The sequence below is a fragment of the Triticum urartu genome, chromosome 2 (genome assembly GCF_003073215.2).
Source record: "Triticum urartu cultivar G1812 chromosome 2, Tu2.1, whole genome shotgun sequence".
Lineage (NCBI taxonomy): Eukaryota > Viridiplantae > Streptophyta > Magnoliopsida > Poales > Poaceae > Triticum > Triticum urartu.
In genome coordinates, this window is record NC_053023.1 from 274852139 (window position 1) to 274874592 (window position 22454).

Genomic DNA, 22454 nt, shown 5'->3' on the forward strand with positions numbered 1-22454 from the left:
GACAAGTGCCTCGTCAAGATAGACAAGCTCCCCATCAAGTTCACCAAGAGCATGAAAACAATGGGAATCCTCCGCGGAAAGAGCAACACGAGGTTGACAACCCTCCGCATCAAGAGTACCACGAGTTGGACAATCATCCACAACATGGGCGTCATAATCCCCGACCCCAACATAATGAAGAACAACGCTACGGCAAGCTCAAGTTCACCATGCCCAAGTTCAATGGAAGCAACGATCCCGAAGAATACCTTTCATGGGCATTGAAAGTTGACAAGATCTTTCGTTTGCACAATTATGAAGAAGAGAAGAAGATCGCGATGGCATCCCTTGAGTTCCAAGATTATGTCCTCATTTGGTGGGAACAAGTCATTGAGTGCCGCGAGGCAAGAGGTGATCCACCCATCACTACTTGGGCACAAATGAAGGATGTTATGCGAGCACGCTTCATGCCTACCTACTACAACCGCGACCTCTTCAAGAAACTCCAACAACTCAAGCAAGGTACCAAGAGCGTTGAAGAGTACTACAAGGAAATGGAGATTGCCATGATATGAGCCAATGTCAAAGAAGATGATGAGCAAACTATGGAAAGGTTCTTGAATGGACTCAATCATCCTATCAAGAAGATCGCCGACTTCCAACCTTACTCGAACATCATCGAACTAGTGCATCAAGCTACCAAAGCGGAACGGCAAGTACAAGACGACTTCAAGTATGCCAAGTTCTCATCCAAGTCCTATGGCCTCTCCAACAATATAGCTTCGACGACTCCAACACCTTCGACCTTAACCAAGCCTTCTACAAGCAACAACGACAAGTCAAGTTACAAGAAAGCTTCGACTAGCTCAAGTCGTCCTCCTACTACAAGCAACTTCATGAAAGCTCCATCATCATCTACTCCACCCGATGAGACCATCAAAACAAGTTCTATCAAATGCTTCACATGCGGCGGCCGAGGCCACAAGTCCTTCGAGTGCACCAACAAACGCACAATGATCTTCAACGACGATGGCACTTATGATTCCATGAGCGAAGGAGAAATGGAAGCCCTTGAGCAAGTGGCCATGCACCGCCAAGTGAACAATGAAGAAGAACAAGTCTTTTGTGATGAAGACTCAAGTCCCGCACTTGTTGTCTCAAAAGTCTTGACTCTCCAACATCAACAAGAAGAAGACCAAAGATGCACCATATTCCACACCAAGGCTGGCATCAATGGACGATCCGTAAAGGTCATCATCGATGGAGGGAGTTGCCACAATTTAGCAAGTGAAGAACTATGCTCCAAGCTACAATTGGTCAAGATGAAGCACCCTCACCCCTACAAGGTTCAATGGCTAAGCGACACCGGCGCCATACAAGTCGAGCATAGAGTACAAGTCTCTTTCAAGATCGGCGCCTATGAAGACACACTGGAATGTGATGTCCTTCCGATGACCGTTTGCCACCTCCTCCTTGGACGGCCATGGCAATTTGACCGAGGTGTCATTCACAATGGGCGTACAAATCATTATAGCTTCAAGATGAAAGGAAAAGAGTTCGTGCTACGTCCTATGTCTCCAAGCCAAGTGATAGCCGACAAGCAAGCCACCCATCGTGGAGAAAATAGTGAGAGAGCGATCCACCAAAAAGAGAGTGAGCGCCACAAGCCCAAATTGAGTGACTCCATGATGAGCGACAAGAAAAACCTAGTTCTCTTTGCCACCAAAGGTGAGATGAGAGAAGTGTGTGAGAACCCAACAAGTGTCCTACACTATGTCCTATTATGCAAGGACGAGGTCACAAACACTCACAACTCTCACGATCTACCTTTGGTGTTATCTTCTCTATTGCAGGAATTCCAAGATGTTTTCCCCGATGAGCTACCTCCGGGTCTACCTCCACTATGAGGCATCGAGCACCGAATTGATCTCATCCCCGGAGCGCCGCTTCCCAACAAAGCTCCATACCGCGTCAACCCCGAAGAAACCAGAGAAATACAAAGGCAAGTAAAGCATCTCATAGACCCTGGTCATGTGCGTGAAAGTTTGAGTCCTTGTGCCGTACCGGTCATTCTTGTGCCAAAACGTGATGGTACCTTTCGCATGTGCTCCGATTGTAGACCTATCAATGCTATCACCGTTAGATATAGGTACCCCATTCCACGCCTTGATGATATGCTTGATGAACTTAGCGGTGCCACTATATTTTCCAAAATTGATCTTACGAGTGGTTACTATCAAATCCGCATACAAGAGGGTGATGAATGGAAAACCGCCTTCAAAACCAATTTTGGTTTGTATGAGTGGTTAGTCATGCCTATGGGTCTCTCGGAAGCACCGGGCACTTTTATGCGCCTTATGAATCATGTCTTTCACCCTTACATTGGTATATTTGTTGTGGTTTACTTCGATGACATTCTTGTGTTTAGCAAATCTATCAAAGAGCATGTCACCCATGTCCGCACCGTTTTGCAAACTCTTAGGAAAGAGCGTCTCTATGCTAATATGGAGAAATGCCTTTTTGGTGTTGATAAGCTCGTTTTCTTAGGCTTTGTTGTATCTTCTAAGGGTGTTCATGTTGATGAATCTAAGATCAATGCTATTAAAACTTGGCCCCAACCAACAAATTTGCAACAAGTGCGTAGTTTTCTTGGTTTAGCCGGTTTCTACCGCCGATTTGTGAAGGATTTTAGCACCATTGCTTCACCTTTGCATGCTTTGAGCAAGAAGAACGCGCCTTTTGTTTGGGGACAATCTCAAGATATTGCTTTCAATGAGCTTAAGAATTTGCTTACTCATGCTCCTGTGCTTGCTTTACCCAACTTCGACAAGCCTTTTGAGATTCATTGCGATGCTAGCGGTAATGGCATAGGAGGCGTGTTAACGCAAGAGAAGCGCCCCATAGCTTACTTTAGTGAGAAACTTTCTGGAGCACAACTCAATTACCCCATCTATGACAAAGAGCTATATGCTTTAGTGTGAGTTTTGCATGAATGGGAACATTACCTTCGCCCACATGAGTTCATCATCCATACCGACCATGAAACACTTAAATACCTTAAGGGTCAAACTAAGTTGAACAAGCGTCATGCTAAATGGAGTGAATTCATTGAGTCTTTTCCTTATGTCATCAAGTACATTAAGGGTAAAGAAAATGTTGTGGCGGATGCAGTTTCCTGTATATGCATGCTTGTCACTAACCTTGAGTTGAATGTCATTGGTTTTGAGCATATCAAAGACTTTTATGAACATGATCCTACATTCGCCATACCTTATGCCAAGTGTTTGATGCATACTTCTTGGGATCGATACTACATCAAAGATGGATATCTTATGAGAGCTAACAAACTTTGCATCCCCGAGTCCTCTCTTCTTTTGTTGCTTTTGCAGGAATCTCATGGAGGCGGACTCATGGGACACTTTGGATGAGACAAAACATTTGCTACGCTCTCCAAGAACTACTTTTGGCCCAAGATGCATCGCGACGTCAATCGCTTCACGAACCGTTGTTCTACATGTCGCAAAGCTAAGTCTAAAGCCCAATCTCATGGCCTCTATATGCCACTTCCAATTCCATATCAACCATGGGAAGATATTAGCATGGACTTTATGCTTGGTTTGCCTAGAACTCGAAATGGAAAGGATTCCGTTTTTGTTGTCGTGGACCGTTTCTCCAAAATGGCTCATTTCATTCCTTGCAACAAGATAGACGATGCTTCACATATTGCAAATCTGTTTTGTAGGGAAATCTTGCGCCTTCATGGAGTGCCAAAGACTATCGTCTCGGACCGCGACGTCAAGTTCCTTAGCTACTTTTGGAAGACTCTATGTGCCAAGCTCGGAATCAAGCTACTCTTCTCCACGGCATACCATCCTCAAACCGATGGCCAAACGGAGGTGACAAACCGCACACTCTCCGCTCTACTTCGAGTACTCATCAAGAAGAACATCAAGGAGTGGGAGGAGTGTCTACCAATCGCCGAGTTCGCATACAACCGAGCAAGACACTCAACAACCGGCAAGTCCCCTTTCGAGGTCGTCTACGGATTCAACCCTTTGTCACCATTGGATATTCTTCCTCTACCACTCCAAGAGCGCATCATTTTGGACGCAAGTGCGCGTGTTACATATCTCAAGAAGATGCATGAAGATACAAGAAACACCATCGAGCGCCAAGTTCAACGCCTCGCGACCAAGCTCAACTTGAACAAACAACCTATGGTCTTCAACATTGGTGATCAAGTGTGGCTACACCTTCGCAAGGACCGCTTCCCACAAGAACGCAAATCCAAGCTTCGTCCATGAGCGGATGGACCCTTCAAGGTGCTTGCTCGCTACAACGACAACGCTTACAAGATCGACCTTCCACGTGACAAGTACAACGTGAGCGACATCTTCAACGTCAAAGATCTCTCTCCTTTCCATGGTGATGAAGATTTTGATCTGAGGACGGATCTTCCCCAAGGGAGGGGAGATGATGCGGAGCATCCCAAGGTCATCCCCATGGACCTACCATCGTCTCACCAAGTGCCTACCGGGCCCATGACTCGATCACGCGCAAGAGCCCTTGAAACCGAGGTGACATCTCTCCTCTCACAATTCCACTCCGATGCACAGGAAGCATGGCTACTACCTCATATGGATACATTGTGCATACTCAGGTACAATGGAGAATCTAAGGAGCAAGGACAAGAAGAAGAGGAAGATGGATGAGAAGACGGAGAAGAAGAAGAGCTGCAGGAAATTTCCCAGCCACCGGACGACCGGCCGGGACCGGACGTCCGGCGCCTGAAGCGTCAGCCGAGCTCCAGCCAACGGACGTCCGGCCCAGACCGGAGGACCGGTGCCCCTGCACCCGAAGCGAACGAGCGGACGTCCGGTCCGGACCGGACGACCGGCGCACCAGCACCCGAAGCAACATGAGCGGAAGTCCGGAGCCCCCGTACGTCCGGCGCCCCCATCACAAAGCAGAACCAGCGGACGACCGGAAGCCACCGGACGTCCGGCAGCTCCTGAGACACCGGACGACCGGTCCCCAGCGGACGTCCGGTACCTGGCTGCATCCAGATTCGGGCCCGAGGCCCATGTACCCCTTCACTTCGCCCTTTTTGCACTTAGACTATAAATAGACCCCCCATTCATCCTGGCTAGGGTTAGCGTTGGTTTAGCTCATACTTCGAGATAGAGCTTCGCTCATCCATCCCGATCTCCTCCTCGAGAGAGACTGCGGCCCCTCTTCGGAGAAGATCAACTTGGTGAAGAACCCCCCTCTTGGGCGGCCCCATCAAGACCTCCTTCTAGGAGAAGAACCGGTTACTTGTATCGTCCTTTGTTGACCGTGGATCATCGTGTATCTCTTTGTGTTTCGAGGATCTAGCACATGTGTAATCGAATCTTGTTGGTTTGAGTGATTCTCTCGTGTTTTCCCTCGTGAATCCCCCTCATGTTCGTCGTGTTTCTCTTTGGGATCCACTCCTTTCATGAAAGATCGGCCATCTAGGGTTCCACCCTACATCACAATCCTTTTGTAGCAAAGGACAAGCCGGAACAAACTCTTATAATAGGAAAAGCGTTCCTGAGGACTCATGGGAATATCGTCAAGCTAGTTTTCATCACGTTCATATGATTCGTGTTCGATACTTTGAGAATTTGATATGTGGGTGGACCGGTGCTTGGGTGCTGTTCTTACTTGAACAAGCATCCCACTTATGATTAACTTCTATTGCAAGCATCCGCAACTACAACAAAAGTATTAAGGTAAACCTAACCATAGCATGAAACATGTGGATCCAAATCAGCCCCTTACGAAGCAACACATAAACTAGGGTTTAAGCTTCTGTCACTCTAGCAACCCAACATCTACTTATTACTTCCCAATGCCTTCCTCTAGGCCCAAATAATGGTGAAGTGTTATGTAGTCGACGTTCACATAACACCACTAGAGGCTAGACAAGATACATCTTATCAAAATATCAAACGAATACCAAATTCACATGACTACTAATAGCAAGACTTCTCCCTTGTCCTTGGGAACAAACGTAATTACTCACAAAGCATATTCATGTTCATAAGCAGAGGGGTAATAATATGCATATAGGATCTGAACGTATGATCTTTCACCAAATAAACCAACTAGCATCAACTACAAGGAGTAATCAACACTACTAGTAACCTACTAGCACCAATCCTGGACTTTGAGACAAGAATTGGATACAAGAGATGAACTAGGGTTTAGAGATGAGATGGTGCTGGTGAAGATGTTGATGGAGATTACCCTCTCCCGATGAGAGGAGCGTTGGTGATGATGATGGTGATGATTTCCCCCTCCCGGAGGCAAGTATCCCCGGCAGAACTGCTCTGCCGAAGCTCTAGATTGGTTCCGCCAAGGTTCCGCCTCATGGCGGTGGAGTCTCGTCCCGAAAAGTTCCTTCTTATTTTTTTCTCATCGGAAGACTTCATATAGGAGAAGATGGACGTCGGAGAGCCACCAGGTGGCCCACGAGGTAGGGGGGCGCGCCCTAGGGGGGGGGGCGCCCCCCACCCTCGTGAGCAGGGTGTGTGCCCCTGGCCTTCATCTTTGGCGAGGATTTTTCTTTATTTATTTTAAGATGTTTCGTGGAGTTTCAGGACTTTTGGAGTTGCGCAGAATAGGTCTCTAATATTTGCTCCTTTTCCAGCCCAGAATTCCAGCTGCCGGCATTCTCCCTCCTTATGTAAACCTTGTAAAATAAGAGAGAATAGCCATAAGTATTGTGACATAAAGTGAAATAACAGTCCATAATGCAATAAATATTGATATAAAAGCATGATGCAAAATGGACGTATCAAATATCCAGGTTGCAATCTTAGTTTCTTGCTTGTCCTTCATTTTCTTGTAGGAAATAGACCTTCATGGTCAGGTTGATCGTGCTCCAGTGTGGTCAATAACCCTCAGAAGTTGGTTTAGCGATTGCTAAGGCGCGACATCTCGCACGTTCATAGTCGGATCGTCAAAGTCTACTCCCATTGAAAACGAAAATTACCTTCTCATCGAAATACGGGACACCTTTGCCTCTATCAAGTGGTATCAGATTTCCAGGTTGCTTAGTGATATTTTACAGGTTTTTGTAGTTTAGATCGAGTCTGTTCTTCATACCTACAGTCCATGAAAAATCTATAAAAAATTAGGGTTAGTTCATCATATCCAAACCAGTCTGAGCCTTTGCACAATCTTTTCAGTGTTTTGTTTTGTTGAATTTGCAGTTGCATCGTTGTGTCAAGTTGCTGGTCTTAGCGTCTAGTTCTTTAGAGTTTCGAGTTCTGTTCACACGCTGTCACGCCACCGCCGCACCATCATCATTGCCTCTGCCATATACCACCACCGCTTATCTGCTATTTCTCTGAGTACACATATCACCACCGATCTGAGTCCATATACCACTACCGCTCCGAGTCCATATACCACCACCGCTCCAAGTCCATATACCACCACCGCTCCGAGTACATATACCACCACCAATCCAAGTCCTTATACCACCACCAATCTGAGTTCTTTTCGTATTATGTTTGGTTTCGAGATCCATCTATTTTCCGATTCGTGTTTCCTTGCCTGAGTAGGTTTCGAAAAAAAAGTCCGCACATCCTCGGGCAGTTTTTCGGCCAAAATTTCAGCGATTGAAAATATTTTTCCTATCCTGTTTTTGGTCCTAGGGAGCGTTTTGAGACACTCGCCATCATAGTGATCCTTTTCACACTTTTTGGTTGACGTTGCCCTGATTTCCGAAAAAATAGTCAAATAATTTCTTGTGTGTCCTGTTATTTTGACTTGGGAAGAGTTTTGAGACACTCGCCATTATAGTGATTTTTCGCAAAAAAGGGAGCGCAAAAAAGAGCGTTTTTTTTCCGAAGTGTGCTTTTTCCTTGTTTACGTCTTGCGCCATGATTTTGTTAGTGTTCTAGGCTCGCATCTCTAGTACGGTCTAGCCTAGGACCAGCACAGTTCCGTCGTTGAGCGTTTATTCAACTTTGCATCTCTGAATTGATTATTGCTTACATTTTTGCTACCATATCATAAGCCTTCCCAGCTCCACATTCATCTACATCGTGCGTTTGACACCACCTGGCAATCGCTCTATCCAACCTTTGGCAGTTTTGATTACACCGGTTGCCGATCACCACCTGCTGCTGGGTAAGAACTACTAAGGGTTTGAGATTTGCTTGACGGTTTTGTGACACACCACCACCACCACTTTCTAGTAGTACGGTCATATTTTTGTGTGTTCCTATTGCTGCTAACCATGGCAGGACCACAAGCCGACGAGATTGACTGGGATAACGTGACGAAGAAGTAGCTTCATGATAAATTTCAACAAATGTTGGGTCAACAACTAGAAGACATGATGGCCAGATTTGGAAAGGCCCTGGAGAGGATTGATGATATTGAGAAGACAATTGACACCAAGTTGGACGCCAAGTTCGATGAAGTACTCATGCGTCTACCACAACCACCACCCACATCAGTTGCACCATTGCAACAACAATAACCACCTCCACATCACAATCCAGTAGGACGAGCACAATGTGTTCCTTTTGAGCCAGGACAAACTTCTGGTGCCGCTGCTACTGCAGTTGATGCTTCTGTAGCTCCTGCTGCTACTGCAGAGGTGGAGGATCATTACGAGGATGAGGTTGATCAAAATCAGAACTACGTGCAACCACCAGCACCACCACTACCAGGTCGTCCTCATGCATATCATCGCAACAGTAGGGCTGCACCACCACCTAAGGTACGACATCATGACCATCTTCCTAAACTTAAATTGAATATTCCACCATTTGATGGTAGATATGTTCCTGATATATATATCTTACTTCGGAGTTAGAAAGTGAACAACATTTTAAATGTCTACAATATCCTGAGGAGAGACGTGTTCCTCCTACTGTTTGTGATTTCACTAGTTTTGCATGTGTTGGGTGGTCTGAACATCGTAGACTATATCCTATTCCAGCTACTTGGGTTGCTTTGAAAGCAGCTATGTGTACTCGCTGGGTTCCACCATATTATCAATGTGAATTAATTCAAAAATTGCAGCGTTTGGGACAAGGAAAAATTCTGTAGAAGAATATTATCAGGAATTACAAACTGGCATGATTAGATGTGGTATTGTTGAGGATAATGAAGCTATGCTTGCATGTTTTATGGGTGGATTAAATAAAGAGGTTCAGACCATTCTAGAGTATAAGGAGTATAATAATATCACTCGTTTATTCCATCTTGCTTGCAAAGCTGAAGGTGAAGTGCAGGATCGAAAGACATTGGCGTGAACTAATTTTTTTGTGGGTCGATCTTCATCATGGACACCACGTACATCCTCTACTCCAACACGTCCTACTGCAGGACCACTGACTTCAGCTGCCAATTCCAATCGAGATACATGAAAACAAGTAACACCACACCACCATCTGCCAGGAGTACACCTTATGGGCCTGCCGAGAGCTCTTCTTCATCAATGGCATCAACAGGGCACACACGATATTACTTGCCGTCGTTGTAAGGGAAGATATCATTATGCGAGAGAATGCCAATCTCCACGTGTTATGATTTCTACTGAGGATGGTGGGTATGAGTCCGCTAGTGAAAATGATGAGGAGACTTTGGCTCTTATTACAAGTGAAGAACACAGTGGAGATGATTTTGTTCATGATAGATGGAGGGAGCTGCAACAACTTGGCTAGCATGGAGATGGTGGAGAACCTATCTCTCACCACAAGACCACATCCACATCCTTACTACATCCAATGGTTCAACAACAACGGCAAGGTCAAGGTAATACATACTGTTCGTGTGCATTTTAGTATCTCTACATATGCTGATTATGTTGATTGTGATGTGGTACGCATGCAAGCATGTTCCTTATTACTTGGTAGACCAAGGCAATTTGATTAAAAAAATCCGTACACCATGGTGGAAACAATCAGTATACTCTTGTTCATAAGGATAAACATATTACTTTGCTTCCTATGACTCCTGATTCCATTTTGAAAGATGATATTATTAGAGCTAATAGAGCAAAACAGGAGAAAAAAAGAGTGAGAATCAGATTGTGGCAACAGAATTTTAGCAACAAATGAATCCTAATAATAAACCATCTAGTGTTGCTTTTGAAATTAAATTGAAAAGTGCATGTTTACTTGCCAACAAATCTGATACTGATGATCTAGATTTCAGAAAATCCGTTGATATGCTTTTGTGTGCAAAGAGGCATTATTTTCATTCGAAGACGTGCCTTCCTCTTTGCCATCTATACAATACACTTATAGAAGCAACAGATACCATCTTGAAGAGGAGTACAGACGACAAGAATATTTTCATTCGTAAAATGTCCAGACGGCAAGTATCTGTTGTGTGCAAATAAGCATTATTTTCATTTATGTGCAAAGATGCATTATTTTCATTTGTAAAATGTCCCCAATACAACTCATTGGGACATTTTACGAATCTATACAATACACTTATAGAATCAACATATACCATCTCGAAGAGGAGTACAGACGGCAAGAAGTCGATGATAAACCACTAGCAAAGACATTTGTGTCAGGGAAGAAATCATAAGGTATTGAATATGAAGGACACTACCTAATAATAATCCATCATAGGATCTAGTGGTCCACAAAGGAGCTAGTGTGAATATCGGTACTCAACTAGAGGAAGAATGAATGCAAACGCATCAGGTTAAGGAATCACCTAATCAACTCTAAATATAATATACAAATGGTTTACAATTTCCGGATCAGGGGAGTAGAAGCAGATGCTCTAATTGAGGATGGGTAAGTTGGATAGATTTAGATGGATAATCAATCAAGGTTTGATTTGCCGTGAACCAACTCATGTCCGGAGTGACTTCTGAGCCGAAAGGATGAATTCTAGAGTCGACTGATGATTGCGGGTATTCGCAAACAAATCGCATCATTAGGATCTAAATGGAAATGACAAGAGTAATGAAGATTACTAGACATATGGAATTGACCATGATGCAAGCTGGCTAGAATTTCAAGAACAATAGGCTACGAAGGACTTATTGGAAGATCGGATAGGATTTGAAAGTATTTCGTGAAACACATGAACAACTAGGGGTGAATGAATCCCCGGTGAGTGAGGAATTATTCATAGGTCTAATAATGTGGAAACGAGCTTCAAGGCAGTAGGCACAAAGGATTCTCGGAATATCGAAGAGTAATTCTTTGCATCTTGTAATAACAAGAGCAACTAGGAATAAATGTATGAATGACAAGTATACCTAGTTATCCATAAGAATTTATCGATGGTGGGGAATTGCAACCGCGATGGACACAAGGGTCTCGTGAAAAATATCAAAGAGTGTCTGGAAATGTCTTGAGATATCAAGGGATGATCTAGATTAAGTGGCTCTTTGGAATAAAGTTGTTGTGTGAACCTAGAGTTAGAGTTAACAAAATTTTAACACGAAGAGAAGACCAATCAGAATCCTAGAGTGAAGGAGAAGAATAAAAGATCCTAATCCCATTCATAGGTGATGTGGGCCCATAAGCAACACAACACACTTAGTAGTTTAGAAAATAGTTTTTCAAGTCTAGACTCAACATTGACCAAGGAGTTTGGAAGGGGTTTCCTACAGGCAGTCAACTCTAATACCAACTTGTGATGCGCCCGTTAAGAATCATGTAATAATCATACACGCATCATGCACGATCATGAATGATGACTCACTTCAATATCACAACACAACTCTAAGACACAAAAGATAAACATAAAACTTTATATTACAAGCACAGCTCACAAGGACCTATCAAACATCAGCCATCAAAGCAAATATCATCTGAGTACAAACATAGTTAGACAAGTTTTTCCTGAAGAAAATTGAGCAAAACAATGACACTAGATCAAAAGGCAAGGCCTCCTGCCTGGGACCTTCGGACTACTCCTGGTCGTAGATCTCCACATAGTAGCTAAGCTCGGGACCCTCTCGCTCCTGGGCTCCATCGTCTGATCGCAACATCCGGGAATAAGAAAAGAGGTAGCAAAGCAACCATGAGTACTCATCCAAAGTACTCGCAAGACTTACATAAGAACTATGCAAAGTATGCATCGGTGTCAAAGGAATGGGCTATATCTGTGGACTAAATTGCAGAAATGCCAGAATAATGGGGACAAGCTTATCTTATCAAAGAATACATCTTCCTGTAGCCATCATCTTCTAGCAGTAAAAGAGACGAGCATGTATATAATATTTAGTAACATGTATATATCAGCAACACCCAGAGATCCTTCCTCGACTACCCAGCAAGAAAGTGATCCCGGAGTAGTAAAACAATTAAGTAATACAATAGTATTTGGTTCTAGTTGTAGTAGATTAGCATACAACTCCAAGCATCCTATTACTATGGACATAACTATTTGAATAGATTACTTCACTGCAGGGGTGCACCATATTACCCAACACGGTCGATTATCTTTGGCTGGACACTTTTTTCTGGGTAATGCCCAGACTTGGCTGATCGACATCTTGTAGACCAACCTAGACTCCCGAGAGAGATCAACACACTAGTTTAAATCCTAAGTGCAAAGGGGTCATGGGCCCATCACCCAAAGCACTCCTGCATATGGCATGACTGGTCGGGGACTAATTCTAGCTACCTCTTTAAACAAAGTAGGTGCTTACAGATTACCCCAACAATCAGCCAGCCTCTTTGAACTATGATGTCTGGGTCTCTTTCGGAAGGAATGTGCGACGCCGAGGTTCCCATATACCATTATCATGTGTGGTGGTTAGTGCGTAAAGGCACGTAGCACAACTCAAATCAAATACACAAATCCGTTAGTGTATTATTAGCATCTCGCGGAGATGAACAAGGCCGTCGCACCGACTAGGTAAGTCGTGGGCCACGACCAGGGACCAGGCCCACCTATCTCCTAGGTGGTCTCCGCCTGCCCTATCGTTCCACCACATTATCTATCACGGGTACCGTTGGGGCTGACCCATCTTTATCGTTGTAATAGTCAAGGTTCAGGTCCATACCATCAAGATGAAACTGGAGGAATCACCCTTGATAGGTTTACCTTAATATACTGCATGACAGAGTCATCGCCTAGAGTGAAATACGAGCAATCACCCTCAGTAGATCACACTAGATGTGCTACACTACAGAGTCAGCATCGACAGTAAAATACAAGGAATCACCCTCGGTAGATCACACTTGATACGGCTCGATAGAGTCGTATAATTGTAAGGGCCTTTAGGTGTGTTCTGATTGCGGTACAGTGATCCATCATCTCGGTCAACCCAGATAGAATGGCATGGCGACACGGCCAAGGGTGTAGGGTCATGATAGAGGCAAAGGTGTCCCGTCTTTCGATGAGAATGTGATTATCATTTTGGATGAGTAGACTTTGACGATCCTACTATGAATGTGCGAGGACGTCGTGCCTTACCAATCGCTAAATCAACTCCGAGTGGTTATTGACCACGCCGGAGCACGATCAACCTGGCCACGAAGGTCTATTTCCTGCAAGAAAATGAAGAACAAGCAAGAAACAAAGATTGCAATCTGGATATTACGAACATAAGATGAAAGCTTTATTGATCAAGGTGGGGTTCTGTGACATCTTGGTCTAGTCATTGAACATAAACGAAATACGCGAAGTTGCAGCTGTGGTGAACTTTGATCTAAACAAAACCCAAAGTCTAACAGTGCCCTAAGGCTTGTATATATGGAGGAAGGGGGGATTTTGTGGCCCTTGGAGGAAGGGTCCGAAACCAACGCTAGCTCTTGTTTCCCCACACATGCAGACTCTAAAAACAACCTATACTCAAGTATTTCAAAATTACATGGGCCTGGCCCAATAATAAGGTGATGCACCACCTATAATAGCTTCTGGAAGAAATTTATGGAGTGACATCTTGTATATTTTGTCCGAGGCTTCATGCACTCATTATGGTGGCTTCAAAGTCCTGAAATCATCACTTTTAACTCTGTTCTTGTTACCCTTGCGCATGCCATCATCTCCATGCCTGATCTTGCTCCAATGTTCACCTTCTTGTCCAAGCTAGGCCCTTCATTTGTAAGCAAGACAAATGTATCCAATTTAGGCAGCATCATATTCTCATGAACATTAGAATCATTACCAAGAAATGAAAGTACCTGGTAATCTAATTGGCATGCGCGAGCTCTAGTAATTGGTCCAGTATGTATAGCAATAGGGATTGTGGGTGTAACAATGGTATTGATGTCCTCATCATCCTCCCCTTCTTGAAATGAAGTCGTCCTCGACGGAAGCTTATCTTCCTCACCCAAATAAAGCTTCAAATCTGCAATGTTAAAAGTGGGATTAACCCCAAAATCTGCAGGCAGCTCAAGTGTATATGCATTATCCTTTATTTTTCTATAACACCTTAAAAGGACCATCAGCGCGTGGCATTTGCTTTGATTTGCGCATATTGGGAAATCTATCCTTATGCAAATGTAACCAAACAAGATCTCTAGGTGCAAACACAACATGTTTTCCACCCTTATCTCCAACAAGTTTATATTTAGCATTCATACGCTCAATGTTCTCCTTAGTTAACTCATGCATTTTTAAGATCAATTCAGCTCATTGTTTAGCATCAAGATTAACCTTCTCCAAAGATGGAAGAGGCAGCAAATCAATAGGTGCACGAGGTAGGAAACCATACACAATTTCAAAAGGGCACATCTTAGTAGTAGAATGCAATGAACGATTATAAGCAAATTCAATATGAGGCAAGCATTCTTCCCACATTTTCTTATTATTCTTCAAAACAGCCCTAAGCATAGTAGACAATGTTCTATTGACTACTTCAGTTTGTCCATCTGTTTGGGGTGACAAGTAGTACTAAAAAGAAGTTTAGTCCCCAATGTAGCCCATAAACATCTCCAAAAGTGGCTAAGAAATTTAGTATCACGATTTGAAAAAATAGTATTTGGCAGACCATGCAAGCAAATAATCTCACGAAAGAACAAATCAGCAACATTAACAGCATCATCGCTTTTATGACATGGTATAAAGTGTGCCATTTTCGAAAATCTATCCACGACAAAAAATATGTTATACCTCCCCTTCTTTGTTCAAGGTAAACCTCAAACATAGTCCATAGATATATCCTCCCATGGAACACTAGGTACACGCAAAGGCATATATAAACCATGAGGATTAAGTCATGACTTAGCTTTTTGACCTGTAGTGCAACGAGCAACAAAACACTCAACATCACGTCTGTCATGGTGGAACACGATCACCTATGGGGCCATCAACCCCTTGTGGTTCGGCAAGGGGGAAGTTCACGTTGCACAAAGAGAAAAAGCCATGAAACAGCACAACAGAGGTGACGCTGGTGGTTTTTACCCAGGTTCGGGCCGTTGGGAAGCGTAAACCCTACTCTTGCTTTGGTGGATTGAGGGGAGGACAACGGTGAACACGCTGCACTCAAGCCCGGCAAGGTTGCCTCGGGGAGAGCGGCATTGTGTGTATGAGCATACAAGGGTCCTAATCCTTTTCTAGGTTGCCGTGGCCCTCCTTTTATAGGCTAAGGGGTAACCACAGTGGCAAAACAGTCATTATCTAGTGATTAGATAGCCAATAGTGCTATCATACCTAACTCTGGCAGTTAGGACAAAGTGCATTAAATGCACTGCTAGGTGTCACGCGGAGGATGCAGCCCGGCAAGCCTGCTGCGCCGCTTAATCATCTTCTGCCTGTCTGCTTGACATGTCTCTGGACAGGTGTCATATAGGGGTAATCTTCCTTCCAAATGGCTGCCACGTACCAAATAACGGCCACTTAAGCACTTGGGAGCTTGACACCGCACTGATAGATGACTTGCGTCATGGTGCAGTGGAGCGGTGGAGAATTGGCGGGGAGATTCGCCTTCAGCGGTCCTAGCAAGCCTGTCGGGGAAATCTTGGATTCGTCCTTGGGGAGGCCTTGACTTGACCAGGCTCGCCCGCCCGACAAGAGAGGTTTTCCCTTAGTGATGTCTTGTCGCTTTGGCTTGTCCTGGTCTTCTTGATCCTCCCTTTGATCCCTCAAAGATCTGTTTGTCTAGCTTGGTTTTGACTTGGATGTTTGGTGAAGTTTGCTTCCTTGCCGTCATGCCTGTGTATAGTCCAGGAAACATACATGAAGGTTTGTTGCACTGATAGGAGCCCCCAGGCCTGGTCCAAACGTGCTACCGAGCATCGTTGGGGTATGCCCTAGCAGGTACACAGCTAGGGCACTTCGAGATAATTTTCTTCTATTCCTTGATATTTTCCTTGCTTCTTCATTAACCTGTGCTTGAGTCAGTTTCCGGTTTTCTCGTGCTTCATGCGAGACGACGTGGGGGAATTTATGCCACGATCTATGGGCTACCCACGTCCCACGTTCATGGGGTGGTAGCTGCCATTTTGCTCGTTCTTCCACTCCCGCCATTTCTGCCACGTATGCCGCTTGCATTGCGCAGGGTTGGTGGCGGACGTAGAGGGTGCGGGAATGAGTGCCCTGGCAGAAAACCAGGTGCCATAGACAGGTGCAGGAGGGCGGTCTTGGTTCCCTGCACCATTGGTGACGCAGAGGGGCTAGATTTGTGGAGTGTGATTGAGGGAGTCCTGGATTAGGGGGTCTCTGGACAGCCGGACTATATCCTTTGGCCGGACTGTTGGACTATGAAGATACAAGATTGAAGACTTCATCCCGTGTTCGTATGTGACTCTTCTTAGCGTGGAAGGCAAGCTTGGCAATAAGGATGTGTAGATCTCCTCCCTTGTAACCGACTCTGGGTAACCCTAGCCCCCTCCGGTGTCTATATAAACCAGAGGGTTTAGTCCGTAGGACAACAACAATCATACCATAGGCTAGCTTCTAGGGTTTAGCCTCTCCGATCTCGTGGTAGATCAACTCTTGTAATACTCATATCATCAATATCAATCAAGCAGGACGTAGGGTATTACCTCCATCAAGAGGGCCCGAACCTGGGTAAACATCGTGTCCCCTGCCTCCTGTTACCGTCCGCCTTAGACGCACAGTTCGGGACCCCCTACCCGAGATCCTCCAGTTTTGACACCGACATTGGTGCTTTCATTGAGAGTTCCACTGTGTCGTCACCATAAGGCTTGATGGCTCCTTCGGTCATCAGTAATGATATGGTCCAGGATGAGGTTTTCCTCCCCGGGGAGATCTTCGTATTCAGCGGCTTCGCACTGCGGGCCAACTCACTTGGCCATCTGGAGCAGATCGAGTGCTACGCCCCTGGCCATCAGGTCAGGTTCGGAAACTTGAACTACGCTGCCGACATCCACGGAGACTTGATCTTCGACGGATTCGAGCCCATGTCAGGTGCGCCGCACAGTCATGACGAGCATGACGTAACTCTGCCGTCAGACAGTGTTCGGGAGATTGCATCTGCAATTACTCCGGCCCTAAATCCGGAGCAAATTGCACCATCCGAGGATGGGGGGATAGACCCCGCCATGGAGGCTGCACTCTCAGTGGCGATAGAGCCGGATACTGACTTCACCCCTTACGAGAGCCGTGTTGCCGAACCACTGGATTCGTCTCCAGCCGCGGACTCCGAGCCACCTGCGTCCATGCCTATCAAATCTGATTGGGCACCGATCATGGAGTTTACCTCCGCAGATATCTTTCAGCACTTGCCTTTCGGCGACGTGCTAAATTAATTAAGGTCCCTCTCCTTATCAGGAGAACCTTGGCCGAACTATGTCCGGCTAGAATGGGATGCGGACGATGAAGAAATTCGCTGCCCACCCACCACCCACTTAGTAGCCACTGTCGGCGATTTAATCGACATGCTCGACTTCGACTCCGAAGGCATCGACGGTATGGACGACGATGCAGGAGACGAACAGGAACCACCGCCCATAGGGCGCTGGACCGCCACCTCATCATATGATATATACATGGTGGACACCCCCAAAGAAGGCAATGGCGACGAGACAACGGAGGATGACCCCTCCAAGAAGCAACCCAAGTGCCGACGTCAGCGGCGCCGCTCTAAGTCCCGCCATAGCAAAAGTAGTGATACCGGCACAAGAGACAATAACACTCCGGACAGTGCCGAAGACGACAACAATCCCCTCCAGCACGATTTAGAGCGGGAGGACGAACAAGCTAGCCCTCCAAAGCGGGCAACAGACGGAGAATCGGAGGAGGACAATTACATGCCTCCCTACGAAGACGAGGTGAGCCTTGGCGATGAAGAATTTATCGTGCCTGAGGATCCCGTCGAGAGGAGCGCTTCAAGCGCTGGCTTATAGCCACATCAAATAGCTTGAAGAAAAAGCAACAACAACTTCAAGCTGATCAAGACTTGCTAGCAGACAGATGGACCAACGTCCTTGCGGCCGAGGAATACGAACTCGAGCGCCCAACCAAGAATTACCCAAAGTGTAGGTTGCTACCTCACCTCGAGGAGGAAGCATTGAAACCCACATCACCAGTGTACGATGCGGCTGATCGGCCACCTCGTGGCCGAGACAGAGAGGCATTTCAGCCCGAAGTCCAGCCCGCACTCCGCCGCCAACCAAATAAAAATACCAAGGCCCGGGGCAACACGCGGGACCTGCGAGATGTATTGAAAAGTAGGGCAAAACATGCAAGGTCGATATATGGATCACGAGCGTGCGCCAACGTGGGACGACGACCGTCACGCTGGATACACTAAAAGTAAATCCGGCCGGGCCAAATACAGCAGACAAGACTAATATGAACTGTGTCGTGATATAGCCTGGCACAGAGGCGCCGCACACCCCCTATGTTGCACTGATGAAGTTATGGATCACGAATTCCTGGAGGGTTTTAAACCCGTAAATATCAAATCGTATGATGGTACCACAGATCCCGCTGTATGGATCGAGGATTTCCTCCTCCACATCCACATGGCTCGCAGTGATGATCTGCATGCCATCAAGTACCTCCCACTAAAACTCAAAGGACCAGCTCGGCATTAGCTGAATAGCTTGCCAGCAGACTCCGTCGGCAGTTGGGAGGATTTGGAAGATGCATTCCTTGACAGCTTCCAGAGCACTTATGTGCGACCACCAGATGCTGACAACTTGAGCCATATAACTCAGCAGCCAGGGGAATCGGCCTGGCAATTCTAGACACGGTTCCTAACTAAGAAACACCAAATTGTCGACTGTCCAGATGCAGAGGCCTTAGCGGCATTTAAGCATAACATCCGTCACGAGTGGCTCACCCGGCACCTTGGCTAGGAGAAGCCGAAGTCCATGGATGCCCTCACGACACTCATGACCCGCTTTTACGTGGGCGAGGATAGCTGGTTGGCTCGCAGCAACAACACATCAAGGAATTCGGGCACTTCGGATACTAAAGTAGCCAACGGCGGACCACGTCGTAACAAACACAAGTGCCACAGCAACGGCGATAACGCTGATGATACGACATTCAATGCAGGATTCAAAGGCTCTAAATCCGGTCAGCGAAAAAAGGCATTCAAAAGAAGTACTTCGGGCCCGTCCAGTTTGGATCGCATACTCGATCGCTTGTGTCAAATCCACGGCACCCCCGATAAGCCAGCCAATCACACCAACAGAGAATGTTGGGTGTTCAAGCAGGCCGGCAAGTTGAATGCTGAAAACAAGGACAAGGGTCTGCATAGCAATGACGAGGAGGAGTCCCGGCCACCGAACACGGAAGGACAGAAGTGGTTCCCCCCACAATTGAAGACGGTGAACATGATATACGCAACCCACATTCCCAAGAGGGAACGGAAGCGTGCACTAAGGGACGTCTATGCGATGGAGCCCGTCGCCCCAAAGTTCAACCCATGGTCCTCTTGTCTGATCACCTTCGATCGTAGGGACCACCCCACTAGTATCCGTCATGGCGGATCCGCCGCATTGGTCCTAGACCCCATCATCGACGGATTTCACCTCACTTGAGTCCTTATGGACGGCGGCAGCAGCCTGAACCTGCTCTATCAGGATATAGTGCGCAAAATGGGTATAGATCCCTTGAGGATCAAACCCACCAGAACCACCTTTAAGGGCGTCATCCCAGGTGTAGAGGCCCATTGCACGGGCTCAATCACACTGGAAGTGGTCTTCGGATCTCCGGACAACTTCTGAAGCGAGGAGTTAATCTTCGATATCGTCCCGTTCCGCAGTGGCTATCACGCACTGCTCAGGCGAACCGCATTTGCAAAATTCAATGCGGTACCGCATTACGCATACCTCAAGCTCAAGATGCCAGGACCTAGGGGGGTCATAACAATCAATGGAAACACAGAACGCTCGCTCCACACGGAAGAGCACATTGCGGCCCTTGCAGCAGAAGCACAAAGCAGCCTTTTAAGGCAAACCACCAATTCGGCGATACAGCCCCCCGATACCGTCAAGCGAGTCCGGAGTAACCTGCAACAGGATCGCCTGGCACGTTCAGAGCTCGCATAGCAATTCGGCTCCCGTCCCAGTCCCAATCAAGTGACGAAATCCGTGCCGCGTGTACATAATTACGCACTAAAAATACCATGGGCATAGGCGGGGGCACGATCAGGGCACGTCCCGCAATGCGGCTTAACTGCCCTAGGGGCTGCATACCTTTATCATTTTTTCTCTTTCAGGACCTTACCCCCTGGAAGCCCTTTCCGGCAGTATGATTGCCGGACACATTATGGGAAGAAACAACCAAGGAGGCAAGAAGCTAAGATGTACAAGGGAACCCCCAGGTGGTCTCTAATAACAATCAATACACTCGCTTTTTACTACCCATATGCAGCTTTCCCTTGAACAGGACATGTTAAATAGTCCTATCTTTTGCTTATTGCACTACTTGTATCAGTACGCTTCGACATATTATTTAAATAATAATGCATAGCATTAGTCTATTATTGCATCATCCATCCTTTTTATGTATATGTTCATTTATGACAACTTGCACCCATACATTCTGGTACGACCAGTATGCCAGGGGCTTTCGTTTACCCCATAATACGGCGTGAGAAGTCCGAACACTTTCGACAGTGCGGCACCCCGAACTTATAGCATTATATGCATCAGCTCCGAATCATGTCTTGGGTCAATAGTTGGGTTTGCCCGGCTCCCATGTTTTGGTACCTAACGTTCCACTATATCGGATAAGGTAGCACTGGGAGAACTACTGCGATTGTGTCCCGGTTCTTCCGGACAAGCACCTCAGTAGAGAAAGCCGAAAACTGACCGTCATGATAAGGCGAGAGCTGGTCGCTGTTCGAGAGGTCTCAAGTCCTTAAAGACTTTTTCCGCTTCGGGCGAGGAGTTGGCCTTGCCCGACTTAGACGTATATAGCACCCCAAATTCAGCCTTCCGAATACTAGGGGCTTCGCCAAAATTTAAAATTGTAGACTTCTATGGCTAAGTGAGAGTGATAAAGCCTTATAGTCTGATTGCCTGGTTCGTTGTGCTGAACACCTCCCCCGAAGGACCCAAAATTGGGATAAAGAGTGCTCAAGTTTATCCCGAACACCCCAGTAATAGTTACATGGGGGCAGAAGCCGACAACCGGCCAACTCTCAGATTTTATAAACGGCTGCACAGAAGGTAATATTTTAAATTCAAAAAGCATTGCATAGCGCAAATGAGCTCGTTTCACATTACAGGATCACACGAGCATGTTCATTCAAAAATTACATCTTTGGCACATTCATCCGCCACAAGGTGGGAACCCTTCAGGACACTGTCATAATACATTTCGGGGCAGCGATGCTCCTTGCCCTCCGGCGGCCCCTCCTTCACTAGCTTCACGGCGTACAGCTTCGCCCAGTGCACCTTTGCCCGGGCAAAAGCCCTGCGCGCACCCTCGATGCAGACGGACCGCCTTATGACTTCGAGTCGTGGGCAGGCATCCACAAGCCGCCTCACCAGACCGAAGTAGCTGCTAGGTAGGGGATCGCCAGCCCACATCCAGACTATAAGACCCTTCATGGCCTGTTCAGCCGCCTTGTGAAGCTCGACCAGTTGCTTCAGCTGGTCGCTCAAGGGAATTGGGTGTTCGGTCCTAGTATACTGAGACCAGAACAACTTTTCCGTTGAGCTCCCCTCTTCAGATCGGTAAAACTCTGCGGCATCAAGCACACTGCGGGGAAGATCTACGAACGCTCCTGGAGAGCTCCGAATTCGGGTAAGTAAAAGGAAAGTTTCTTTCACACGCTTGCTTTGCATAATAAATGCCTTACCCGCCGCTATCTTCTTCACCGCCTCAATCTCCTGGAGGGCCTTGTGGGCTTCAGCCTTGGCGCTCTGTGCGCTTTCGAGCGCCTTTACAAGCTCGGACTCTCGTGTCTTAGAGTCCAGCTCCAAGGACTCGTGTTTTTTGGCAAGAGCCTCGAGCTCTTGCTGCACCTCGCCTACCCGGGCTTCTTGCTTTTCCCGGTCAATGCGCTCCTTGGCCGCTTTGTCTTCGGCCTCGGACAGCGCCTTCTTCAGGGTCGCCACCTCGATCGTGGCCCC